This window comes from Gobio gobio (genome assembly GCF_949357685.1).
Source record: "Gobio gobio genome assembly, chromosome: 1".
Classification (NCBI taxonomy): Eukaryota; Metazoa; Chordata; class Actinopteri; order Cypriniformes; family Gobionidae; genus Gobio; species Gobio gobio.
In genome coordinates, this window is record NC_137097.1 from 5,904,175 (window position 1) to 5,916,956 (window position 12,782).

The following is a 12,782-nucleotide window of genomic DNA, read 5'->3' on the forward strand; positions in this document are numbered from 1 at the left end:
GATAACTGATATCTGGCTAATTTGGTTCTTCAAACGAATTTGCTGATTGGATTAAAATATCTGGATTAAATGATCTTAGATCACTGAGCGTTCTTGTGTTCCCTGAAGAGGGCAGATGCATCGATACTCGAAACCACGATCAGCAATGCAGCGATTGGCTGGCGTCAAGACAGCAACGTAATGACATCATGTAATTAAAAAAGCCACCTGGCAGAAAACTTGACACAATAAAAACCCCACGAATTTCTGGACCTTTATAAGGAAACAGCCAAACCACCAAACCAACATACTGAAGTTATTATAGATAAATTATAAATGTTTTTTTTTTGTTTTTTTAAACATGATTACTAATTATTTATATTCACTATTTTATACAGTATTTGTACACCCCTTACATTTTTATTTCAATGTTGTAATTTAATGTTTAATTCAATTTGGAGCAGATTTGTAACGTGACAGTATTAAAGTTTCTTAAGGATCAAGATCAAATTATCTGCATCTCTTGCGCTGCATGAAGCCACTCCCATAATATCTGTGATCACTTAAATTAATGCACGGCTCATATTAACTGTACAACATGTGTGTAAACCTCCAATAAAATGATAAAGTAATTATTCCATCACAAATAAATCGCTCAATCAAGTGGCTGTGTCTATATTATTATATACAACATTATAATATTATATACATTCTCATATACATATACAATATAACATTTTTATATTATTATTATTATTATTTAAAATTATTATTATTGCCCCTGGTTCAGTAATGAACTCTTGTAATAAAGTAGCAGTGGCTGGGACAGATTTTAAGTATCACCTCAAGATGCAATCTAATCCTGTTTACATGAAATAAGCCTGCTCATGAGCAGGTTTAAGCTTACGGACCTGTTACTATGACAGCAAGTCCAGGATGAGCTTCGAAGAACCAAACAATCCGAGATCATGTTAAATCGTCAACAATCAAATCCAGCTAACTGAGTTAGCGACGTACGAAGAACGGGCCCCAGATGGCTCTGGTACAGCGGCAGCCATAACGACGATAACGATCCTGTTTGACCAATCCTGCACTGAGAGAGGATAGGACCGCCTAGCTTATTAGCATACCTACCTACACATAAATAAATAAAATGTAGAAATGCATAAATAAATGTAGAAATACATAAATAAATGTAGAAAAAGTATGGTATAACACAAATGATACAAAAATAGCACAATTAAAAATTATTTATTTTTGTATTTATTCATTTATGCATATCTGCATTTATTTATTTCAGAATTTAATTATTTATTTTTATTCATTTATTTCTGCATTTATTTATTTCAGCATTTAATTATTCATTTATTTATGTATTTCTATATTTATTTATTTCTGCATTTACGTATTTATTCATTTATTTCTATATGTATTTATTTCTGCATTTACGTATTTATTCATTTTATTTATTTATTTATTTATACTTAAGTCATTTCTCGTCCTCCATAAAAAAGATGTGTTCATAGTAGATCTCCATATCCCTCCAACATGGCTCCATCCTTTATGCTGTGACCCTTTGTGTAGTCTTCCAGTAAGTGTATTAATTCTATAAGATAAATCATTCTTATACAAAATATTTAAAATTCAAAGCTCACCTTATCTTTTACATAAGGTAGACTCACAGAAGAAAGATGTCCTGATTTTTCCACTTTGGACTCCAGGGCATTTTCTTCTGTGTGTAAGTGATGGATATAAACATTTGCAAACATTTAGTGTTGGTGTCAAACTAGTTTGCAAGCTGATAAAAATCAGATCCTTGTTGTTTTTGTCTGTATTACTTTTGAATGTTGATGTAATATAATTATGCTGATAAAGAATTTTAAGCTCATTGCTTGGGCTGCACTCTCTGTAGGTTATGAGGGCACAAAAGAGAAAAATTGTCTTTCTAGACTCCCAATATTCGATGCAGGCACAAGGCTTTGGACATGAGCCTTATCGAAACATCCTAAGGTTACTCAAAGAAGATATCTCTTGGCAGCCATGTTCCCCTGGCTTGTCAACACTTTTCAAACTCTTATTAAGTGGTCATGTTCCCCTGACTTGCACTGTTCTTTATAAATGCAGTGTTGTTTGGCTGTCATTTTCTCTGACTTTTCAATATAAATAATCACTATTTTTTCATCATGATCACTTGCTGTAAGTAAGGTGTCCATGCATCTGTTATATATATTTTAAATTCTAGAACAGTTCTAAAATGTGTTCAGAATGACTTTGTTGCATGCAGTATTTCACATTTTTGTAAATTATTGACACTATTGATTTGCAACTTTATCAGGGCTGTGGCACACCACCTGGTTCCTGGATCATGGACAGAGTATTCTGGCCTGGATCTAAAGGTATGAAACAGTCATTTGTAGAAAATGTTTAAGCAATAATAACTATTTTCACTAAACATGTAACACCAAGCTCAAACCCTCAGCTGACCACCCACCAATCACACTCTCCTCCACAGAAGTCTGCAAGGCACTGAGCCGGATCAGCGCACACAAGGCTGCTGGACCAGACAACATCCCTGGACGTGTTCTCAGGGCATGTGCGGAGCAGCTCGCTGGGGTTTTTACAGACATTTTCAACCTGTCTCTTGCCCAAGCAGCTGTACCATCATGCTTTAAACGCACTTCCATTGTGCCAGTGCCAAAACACTCTAGCCCGAGGTGCCCTAATGACTACCGCCCTGTAGCACTCACACCCATCGTCATGAAGTGCTTTGAGCGGCTGGTCCTGGAACACCTAAAAGACTCTCTACCATCCGCATTGGACTCACACCAGTTTGCCTATCGCTGCAATAGGAGCACAGAGGATGCAGTTTCCATGGCACTGCACTCTGTGCTCACCCATCTGGACCATAAGAACACTTATGCACGTCTGCTGTTTGTTGACTTCAGCTCAGCATTCAACACTGTCATCCCGATTCCAAGTTAATAGCCAAACTTGGAGACCTGGGCATCAACACCTCAATGTGTAACTGGATTTTGGACTTCCTAACTGACAGACCCCAGAATGTTCGATCAGGATCCACCTGCTCCACATCCATTACACTCAACACTGGTGTACCACAGGGCTGTGTGCTAAGTCCGTTTCTCTACTCCCTCTTCACCTCAGACTGCAAGCCTGTGTATGGATCTAATTCCATCGTCAAGTTTGCGGACGACACTACGGTGATTGGTCTCATCAGCAACAACGATGAGACTGCCTACAGGGAGGAGATCCAGCACCTGGCCACATGGTGCACTGAAAATAACCTGCTTCTCAACACCACCAAAACGAAGGAGCTCATCGTGGACTTCAGGAAGGAGTCAAGAGGCACACACGACACCATCCACATCAATGGAATGGCTGTTGAGCGTGTCTCCAGTTTCAAGTTCCTGGGGATCCACATCTTGGCGGACATGTCGTGGACGACCAACACCTCCAGCCTGGTCAAGAAGGCTCACCAGCGCCTCTTCTTCCTGAGGACACTGAGGAACAATCAGCTCTCCTCGGCTATCCTGGTGAACTTCTACCGCTGCGCAATAGAAAGCATCCTGACCAACTGTGTGGCAGTATGGTATGGGAGCTGCTCTGTTGCGGAGCGCAAGGCACTGCAGCGGGTGGTGAAAACTGCCCAGCGCATCACAGGGACTCCACTACCTGCCATCGAGCACATCCAGAGGAAACGCTGTCTGCATCGAGCTCGCAGCATCCTCAAGGACTCCTCTCACCCAGCCCACAGACTGTTTTCTCTCCTGCCCTCCGGCAGGCGTTTCAGGATCCTCCGGACCAGAACCAGTAGACTTAAGAACAGTTTTTTCCCCAGAGCTGTCTCTTTACTGAACTCAAACCCCCGTTGATCCACTCCCTCATAAACTGCTAACTCTCCTACCTCACATCTGCCTTCACTTTGTTATTTGCACTACCGACTGTTTATTACAGTAACAACTGTTTACTTATGCATTCTACCATATCTTAAGTGGATTATGCTCATTTGCACTGTCGACTGTATTTATAGAACCAAATGTTTACATTTGCATTTTGCACCGTACTTCTAACTGCAATATACAACCACTTTCCACAACCACTTTCCACTGCACTTTCCACTTTTTTTCGGATAGCTCTGTCCATAATTTATTGCACTACTTTAATCCACTGCTATATTCCTCATCTTGCCTAACATATTATTGTATACCTCTATCTGTAAAATTCTGTTTATAGTAATAGCCATCTGTATATTTATTCACTGTACATATTCACCTGTAAATTCAGTTCTGTTTATAGTAATAACCATCTCTCTATTTATACATATTTATTTATATTCAGTACATTTCCATGTCCTGCACTTACGCAACCACTGTATATCCTGCACTTACTGCTATTGCACTTCTGGTTAGACCTAAACTGCATTTCGTTGCCTTGTACTTGTACTTGTGTAATGACAATAAAGTTGAATCTAATCTAATCTAATCTAATCTAATCTAATTTCACAATACAAAACAGGGGCTTCCTAAACAAGAATATGGCATCGACTGTGGGATTTTTATGATCATGGTGAGAGACGAATTTTGGTAAAATGTCAAAAAACAGATTAAATATCTGTTTAACTGGAAGGAATGATTATTTTACTGTATTTGCAGTATTCCTGGTATGTCGCAATGGAGGCACAGTTTGATTTCACAATTGTAAGTAAACTTAATTAGCAAATACACACCTACAGTAGTATATCTGTACAGATGTTTATTAATAAACATAACATTTATGTACATTACTATTGCATGTTAATATCTGATTCTTAAGTGTGGGACTTTTAATTTGTGTGGGATTTTTAATTTGACCTCTTTTCAGGATGACATGCCTTATTTGAGGCGGTGGTGGTGTAAACTGCTAATTGAGAACCTTCAGATTGAAGGGTATGGATTTGTTGGGAAAAGAAAATGAATCACAGTATTCTGGCAAAGCACGTCACATTTGTTTGTTTGTTTTTTAGGCATGGTCGAAGGTTTGCACATTTCACACAGGAAGGTTTATTGATGAGCAGTGGATATCTTCCCCCGATCTTACGTATCCCACGGAAGAGAAAGCATGTGGAGGTATGAATCATTTCATTTGAGTGATATGCTGTGCGGTTTGATGCACTACTCAGACCTCTTCAACTCTGCTCCTGGAGACCCACTGTCCTGCACAGTAAAGCTCCAACCTAGGGCTGCACTATATTGGAAAATATTACGTTATTATTATATTAATAACATTGCATTATTTTGTTTGTCTGTGAGTACTTCCATGTATGTCACATGCATGACCTTTCTGACGTGATGACATCATATGACGTTAAGAAGCACAACACAGAAGTTGTGCATTTGAGGTTAAAAAGTTCAAAAGAAGAAAAGCGAAAAAAGAGGTGTTCGCATGCTGTCTGCTCTGTGTGCACACAGAAAACATTTCTGAAGATCCAGTTCCATGACAACACCCACCCACAGAATTCAAAGATTATATATTAAGCTACTTTGGTAACGCTTTAGATTAGAGCCTGTAAAGTACTGTGTATGTCAAATTAATGTTCCATGTTTCAAGGCAAGTAAAACTATTGCAACTTTTTTTGTGCCTTGCCTTGCCTAAGTGGTGCTTGTTATTCCATGTAGTTACAGGGTAAGTGTGAATCTGCGGGCTGTAGGTTAAAGTGGTGTTTGCTGCAGATTGTTCACACTTAACCTGTAACTACACGGAATAACAAGAGTATATTTCCCCATTATTTAAAAAAGAAGATGTTTTAGTTGACTTGAAACATGAAAGCCCAAACTAAAACAGATGCACTTTTGCTATCAAAATAATTACTGAATAAATGCAATATGTACCCCATAATTTTAAAAAAGCCTTTACACTATTATTACAAAAAGGTTTGTTCTTGCTAAATTGCACCCAAACGCAAGATTGTTGCCTATCATAATAGACTAATTCCCCCTTTATTCCCCAAACATTACATGTTGTTCTCTTATACCTACACATACTTACTTTATAGTTACATTATAATTACCAAAAGTTATGCTGTAAAATTTTTTTACTTCTACTTTCCAGGCTGTAATCTAAGCATTACCGCTGCTTTTATACATCAAATCAAATCAAATCAAATCACTTTATTTGTCACACAGCCATGTACACAAGTGCAACAGCATATATTGTTTAATGTTTGTTTATATACATACTAATATATTTGTTACATATGTATACAGGGAGTGCAGAATTATTAGGCACGTTGATTTTCTGATCATATTTTTTTTCCAGGCACATTTGACCAATTCCAAACCACAGTAATCCTAATAACTACTATTGATTTAGTATTTAATAATGTATAAGTGATATATAATTGTTCATGAAGGCTGGAAATGAAAATCACCTTATATTCAGGTGTGCAGAATTATTAGGCATGTTTTCTTTTACAGATAAATTGAGCCAAAAAAGAGATTTAACTCAGACTGAAAAGTCAAAAAGTATTAAATGCCCATGAGAAGGATGCAATACTAATGCAATACTAGACATTGCAGTTAAGGCGTGACCATTGGACAGTGAAATGCTCGTTGGGTCAGCAGGATCTGACAAAAACAGGTGGTGAAGAAAAGACACCTGTTAACTGCAAAAGAATTAAGAATTAAGGTGAAGAATTAAGGGTGAAACCATCAGGAACCCTTTAGTCTCCAGCGCCACCATTTTCCAAAGCTGCAACCTACCTGGAGTCTCCAGAAGTGCAAGGTGTCAGGATCTCAGAGACTTCAGTTAGGTAAAGAATCCTAAAAAATGACCCCCACTAGATAAGAATCATAAGCTGAAGTGTTGTAAAATACATGAAGAAGGTTTTTTTATAGGCTTTATGGACAGATAGGTTGAGAGTGACTCTTGAAGGACCAGCACCACATCCTCTAGTACCACTGTTTGAAGAATTCATCTTCCAGAATCTGGCAGTACGTTTTGGGAGTTCATTTTTAGTCCATCTCTGCAAAACGGACTTCAGGATGGACTAAAATGAACTCCCAAAACGTACTGCCAGATTCTGGAAGATGAATTCTTCAAACAGTGGTACTAGAGGATGTGGTGCTGGTCCTTCAAGAGTCATTCTCAACCTATAAAACCTATAAAGCCTATAAAAAAACCTTCTTCATGTATTTTACAACACTTCAGCTTATGATTCTTATTTAGTGGGGGTCATTTTTTAGGATTCTTTACCTAACTGAAGTCTCTGAGATCCTGACACCTTGCACTTCTGGAGACTCCAGGTAGGTTGCAGCTCGCAGTAGTATTGCATCCTTCTCATGGGCATTTAATACTTTTTGACTTTTCAGTCTGAGTTAAATCTCTTTTTTGGCTCAATTTATCTGTAAAAGAAAACATGCCTAATAACTCTGCACACCTGAATATAAGGTGATTTTCATTTCCAGCCTTCATGAACAATTATATATCACTTATACATTATTAAATACTAAATCAATAGTAGTTATTAGGATTACTGTGGTTTGGAATTGGTCAAATGTGCCTGGAAAAAAAATATGATCAGAAAATCAACGTGCCTAATAATTCTGCACTCCCTGTATGTTAACATTTAACTAACATGAACCTTAACAATAACCAAGATTAATACATTCGTGAAAACTTTATTGTTCATTGCTAATTTATGACACCTAATGTAGTAACTATTGTTACCAATTGTAACCTTATTGTAAAGTGTGTTTTTCTTTTTTTAAGGTTGAGCTGTGAAGCCTCAAACAAGAAGTCAAAGACCTCATTGTACCGGCTCTTACCCCATCATTGTTTAGTGACCACTGTTTCTTATTTGTTTCTCCTGTTTTTAGTTTTTTTTTAAAAGTAGAATATGATTGTTCATTGTTCATTTATGACACCTAGTGCTGTGACTTTAGTTAACAAATATGAAATACTTGATTTTGAATAAGAATTAAATGGACTACCTTTTACTGTTACTACTTTTATATGCTTACCTTTACTTTTATATGCTTATATGCTATATACCTTTTCAACTTTTGGGCTAACTGTTGATTTGTTTTATGTTTTTAAAAAAGAGACATGTTGTATGAGTGTGTGCATCTGCACGTTGAAAAATACATTCATAAATACTTGCTCAAAAGTAGCTTAATGTTATTTAATATAAGCTTAGTTTAAGTTGTACGCATGTTATTGCTTCAGACATGTTCTTTTAGAAGGAAGGAACATTTTCTTAATCGATTTTCATTTATTGTTGCATATGGCAGGTTAAATTCATAGTTTTGTTGAATTTTAGTTATTAGTTATTAAAGAATGCAAACAAAATTCAATTCTGCTGTAAAACAGCTTTTAAAAAGACAATAATGTCATTGTTTCTACCCAGTTCAGTTCAATAGCTGTAAAGTTAATAAATAATGGAGAAAACCAAGTCAGTAATGTCATCATTGAACATGATGTGGTTATTTTCCCAGGCGGCATCACAATTCAGAATATTTCATCCATCTCCTGCTTGAAAATTTAAATACATCACAACATAGTGGTACCGACTACGGTAAGACAGTAGTAATAATGTAGCAAGATAAATTATAAGCAATGTGATTCTGATTCAAGTATTTTCAATCATACCGCCTAATCGCTAGGTGGGTGAAAGTGAGAAGGAAAAAAGCGAGGAAAATGAAGTAGAAGAAGAGCGGTTCCAATGACAAGACTAGCTGTTCCCTAATTGGCTGTTTTCGTTGTCGGGGCGTTACTTGAAGTTGTGGGCGTGGCTTGAAGGGCCGTGGCTTGTACTGCGGGATGCAATCAGATACACTTGTCACGCTCGGCTGGTCATGTGACGTCAGGCACGTTCTACTCATGACGTCACAGGCAAGACAGAGCTTATAAGAGCCGCTGCGCTGAGTGAGAGAGACGGAGAGCGGTGAGGGATTCCCTGCAAGACGGAGAGCGGTGAGGGATTCCCTGCGGTGACGGAGAGCGGTGAGGGATTCCCTGCGGAGACGGAGAGCAGTGAGGGATTCCCTGCGGAGACGGAGAGCGGCGAGGGATTCCCTGCGGAGACGGAGAGCAGTGAGGGATTCCCTGCGGAGACGGAGAGCAGTGAGGGATTCCCTGCGAGACGGAGAGCGGTGAGTGATTCCCTGCGAGACGGAGAGCGGAGAGGGATTCCCTGCGAGACGGAGAGCGGTGAGGGATTCCCTGCGGAGACGGAGAGCGGTGAGGGATTCCCTGCGGAGACGGAGAGCGGTGAGGGATTCCCTGCGAGATGGAGAGCGGTGTGGGATTCCCTGCGGAGACGGAGAGCAGTGAGGGATTCCCTGCGAGACGGAGAGCGGTGAGTGATTCCCTGCGAGACGGAGAGCGGCGAGGGATTCCCTGCGGAGACGGAGAGCGGTGAGGGATTCCTTGCCGGACGGAGAGCGGTGAGGGATTCCCTGCGGAGACGGAGAGCGGCGAGGGATTCCTTGGCGGACGGAGAGCGGTGAGGGATTCACTGCGAGACGGAGAGGGATTCCCTGCGGAGACGGAGAGCAGTGAGGGATTCCCTGCGGAGACGGAGAGCAGTGAGGGATTCCCTGCGGAGACGGAGAGCGGCGAGGGATTCCCTGCGGAGACGGAGAGCGGTGAGGGATTCCCTGCGAGATGGAGAGCAGTGAGGGATTCCCTGCGGAGACGGAGAGCAGTGAGGGATTCCCTGCGGAGACGGAGAGCGGCGAGGGATTCACTGCGGAGACGGAGAGCGGCGAGGGATTCACTGCGGAGACGGAGAGCGGTGAGGGATTCCTTGCGGAGATGGAGAGCGGTGAGGGATTCCCTGCGGAGATGGAGAGCGGTGAGGGATTCCTTGCCGGATGGAGAGCGGTGAGGGATTCCTTGCGGAGATGGAGAGCGGTGAGGGATTCTCTGCGAGACGGAGAGCGGCGAGGGATTCCCTGCGAGACGGAGAGCGGTGAGGGATTCTCTGCGAGACGGAGAGCGGTGAGGGATTCCTTGCCAGACGGAGAGCGGCGAGGGATTCACTGCGGAGACGGAGAGCGGCGAGGGATTCCTTGCCAGACGGAGCGCTGTGAGGGATTCACTGCGAGACGGAGAGCGGTGAGGGATTCACTGCGGAGATGGAGAGCGGTGAGGGATTCCTTGCCGGATGGAGAGCGGTGAGGGATTCCCTGCGGAGACGGAGAGCGGCGAGGGATTCACTGCGGAGACGGAGAGCGGTGAGGGATTCCTTGCCGGACGGAGAGCGGTGAGGGATTCCCTGCGGAGACGGAGAGCGGCGAGGGATTCCCTGCGGAGACGGAGAGCGGTGAGGGATTCCCTGCGAGACGGAGAGCGGTGAGGGATTCCCTGCGGAGACGGAGAGCGGCGAGGGATTCCCTGCGAGACGGAGAGCGGTGAGGGATTCTCTGCGAGACGGAGAGCGGTGAGGGATTCCCTGCGAGACGGAGAGTGGTGAGGGATTCCCTGCGGAGACGAAGAGCGGCGAGGGATTCCCTGCGAGACGGAGAGCGGTGAGTGATTCCCTGCGAGACGGAGAACGGTGAGGGATTCCCTGCGAGACGGAGAGCGGTGAGGGATTCCCTGCGAGATGGAGAGCGGTGAGGGATTCCCTGTGGAGACGGAGAGCGTCGAGGGATTCCCTGCGAGACGGAGAGCGGTGAGGGATTCACTGCGGAGACGGAGAGCGGTGAGCGGTGAGGGATTCCCTGCGAGACGGAGAGCGGTGAGGGATTCCCTGCGGAGACGGAGAGCGGCGAGGGATTCCCTGCGAGACGGAGAGCGGTGAGGGATTCCCTGCGAGACGGAGAGCGGCGAGGAACTGGGAAAAGTGACTCAAATAAATGGGGAAATTGATCCAAATAATGTCAATAACTGTTGAAAGATTATGAGGATTTCATGTAAATAAATCTACTGATACAAGGACAATCATATTTTTAGACATTATACACCTATTTTCAAGTTTTTAGACTTAGCAACACAGCTTCTGGTCCAGGCCCTGGTTATTTCTAGACTTAACTACTGCAATGCGCTTCTGGTTGGACTCCCCTCTTGTGCGATCCAAACACTTCGAATGATCCAGAATGCAGCAGCACGTCTTGTCTTCAGCGAGCGCAAAAGGACCCATGTCACACCTCTCTTCATCTCCCTGCACTGGCTACCACTCGCTGCTCGCATCAAGTTTAAGGTGCTGACGCTTGCTTACAGAACCACCACGCGCTCAGCTCCTGCTTACTTTGACTCCATTCTACAAATCCACACCCCCACCAGAAGCCTTCACTCAGCAAAGGAACGACGTTTTGTGGTTCCCTCTCCAGGAAAAATCCCTTTCCAGGACATTCTCATTCAATGTTCCCAGCTGGTGGAACGAGCTTCCCAACGCCATCCGAAACGCAGAATCATTGACATCATTCAAAAGTCAACTTAAATCTCAGCTCTTCCGTGAGCACTTAACCTCATAAAAAAAAAAAAAAAAAAAAAAAAAAAAAATCCTTTCCTCTTTCTCTTCTTTCTTCCCTCCCTTCTCTAGCCTGTGCTACACTGAGCAATGTACACGCTCTCAGGATTTCAGGCTCTTATTGCGCTTCTCGACTCTTCATGACCAATCGCTTCATGTTCCCCCAAGTTGTAAGTCGCTTTGGATAAAAGCGTCTGCTAAATGCATAAATGTAAATGTAGATGAACTTTATATGTACACATTTTAATATCAGAAAAAAAAACATTTCTATGCATTTCAATACTGACACATATCCCAGATAGCATGTAATCATTGAAACAATGTTGAGTCAGTGTTGATGCGCCAATGCCAATTACATTAAATATCCTTCTTAATATATTTAAGAAAGGGGGGAAGATAGGACAAAAGAATTATAATCTTTAAAAATAAAACTAGTTTGAGAAGTCTGATGTCATTATGACTACAGGTGGTCCAACGGTTGAGGATTTAGAAATCTTGCATCAGCCGACTGCCTCTTTTCCTTTGGGTTCTCTGAAATCTGAAAAAGAAAGCATGATGTTACTTAACAACAAGTTCATTCAGTTGTCATACAGTCAAATCAAATCCTGTTAATATACTAATCACAATATGATTTTACAAAATATTAAAACTGTGATTATAGTACCGTTAAATTCTGTATATCTATTCTAGTTCTCAAATCTACTAATCCTTCAATATAAGAAAAAGTGTCTGATTTTTCCCACGAGTTTATCTCCAGCCTTAATTAAACACAGCTGAAGCAGCTGATCAAGATCATTGGGATCACTGAGAACTTCAGGCAGGTGTTGAGCTAAACTCTTCATGAAGAGGAATAAACACCTCTGAGCCAAGACCATAGACCATTACATAAATCTCAGTTCATTTTCTGTGAAACTACATAGCATTCAAATAAAGAGTTCATCTTGAAGAATAAAAGAGCTTAGGTTTTTCCAACAAAAAATCATTTAAAGGGAGAGTTCAGCCTGAAATGAAACTTCTGTCATCATTTACTCACCCTCGAGTTGTTCCAAACCTGTATGAGTTTCTTTGTTCTGCTGAACACAAAAGAAGATATTTGGAAGAATGTTTGTAACCAAGCAGATCCCCATTGACTACCATAGTATTTCCCCCTACTACAAGTAGGACAACATTTCTAACCGGCAAGCACTGCTTCAAGTCAGCCGCCGATCGGTCTGCGCATCGCTTGTATGAAGTCGAACCAAATGCTAAACCAAAATGGGCGTTTACCAATAAGTGGCCAATTTCAAACTACAATAGATGTTTTTCAACCACTTTTCAAAAGACTTGCTAAACT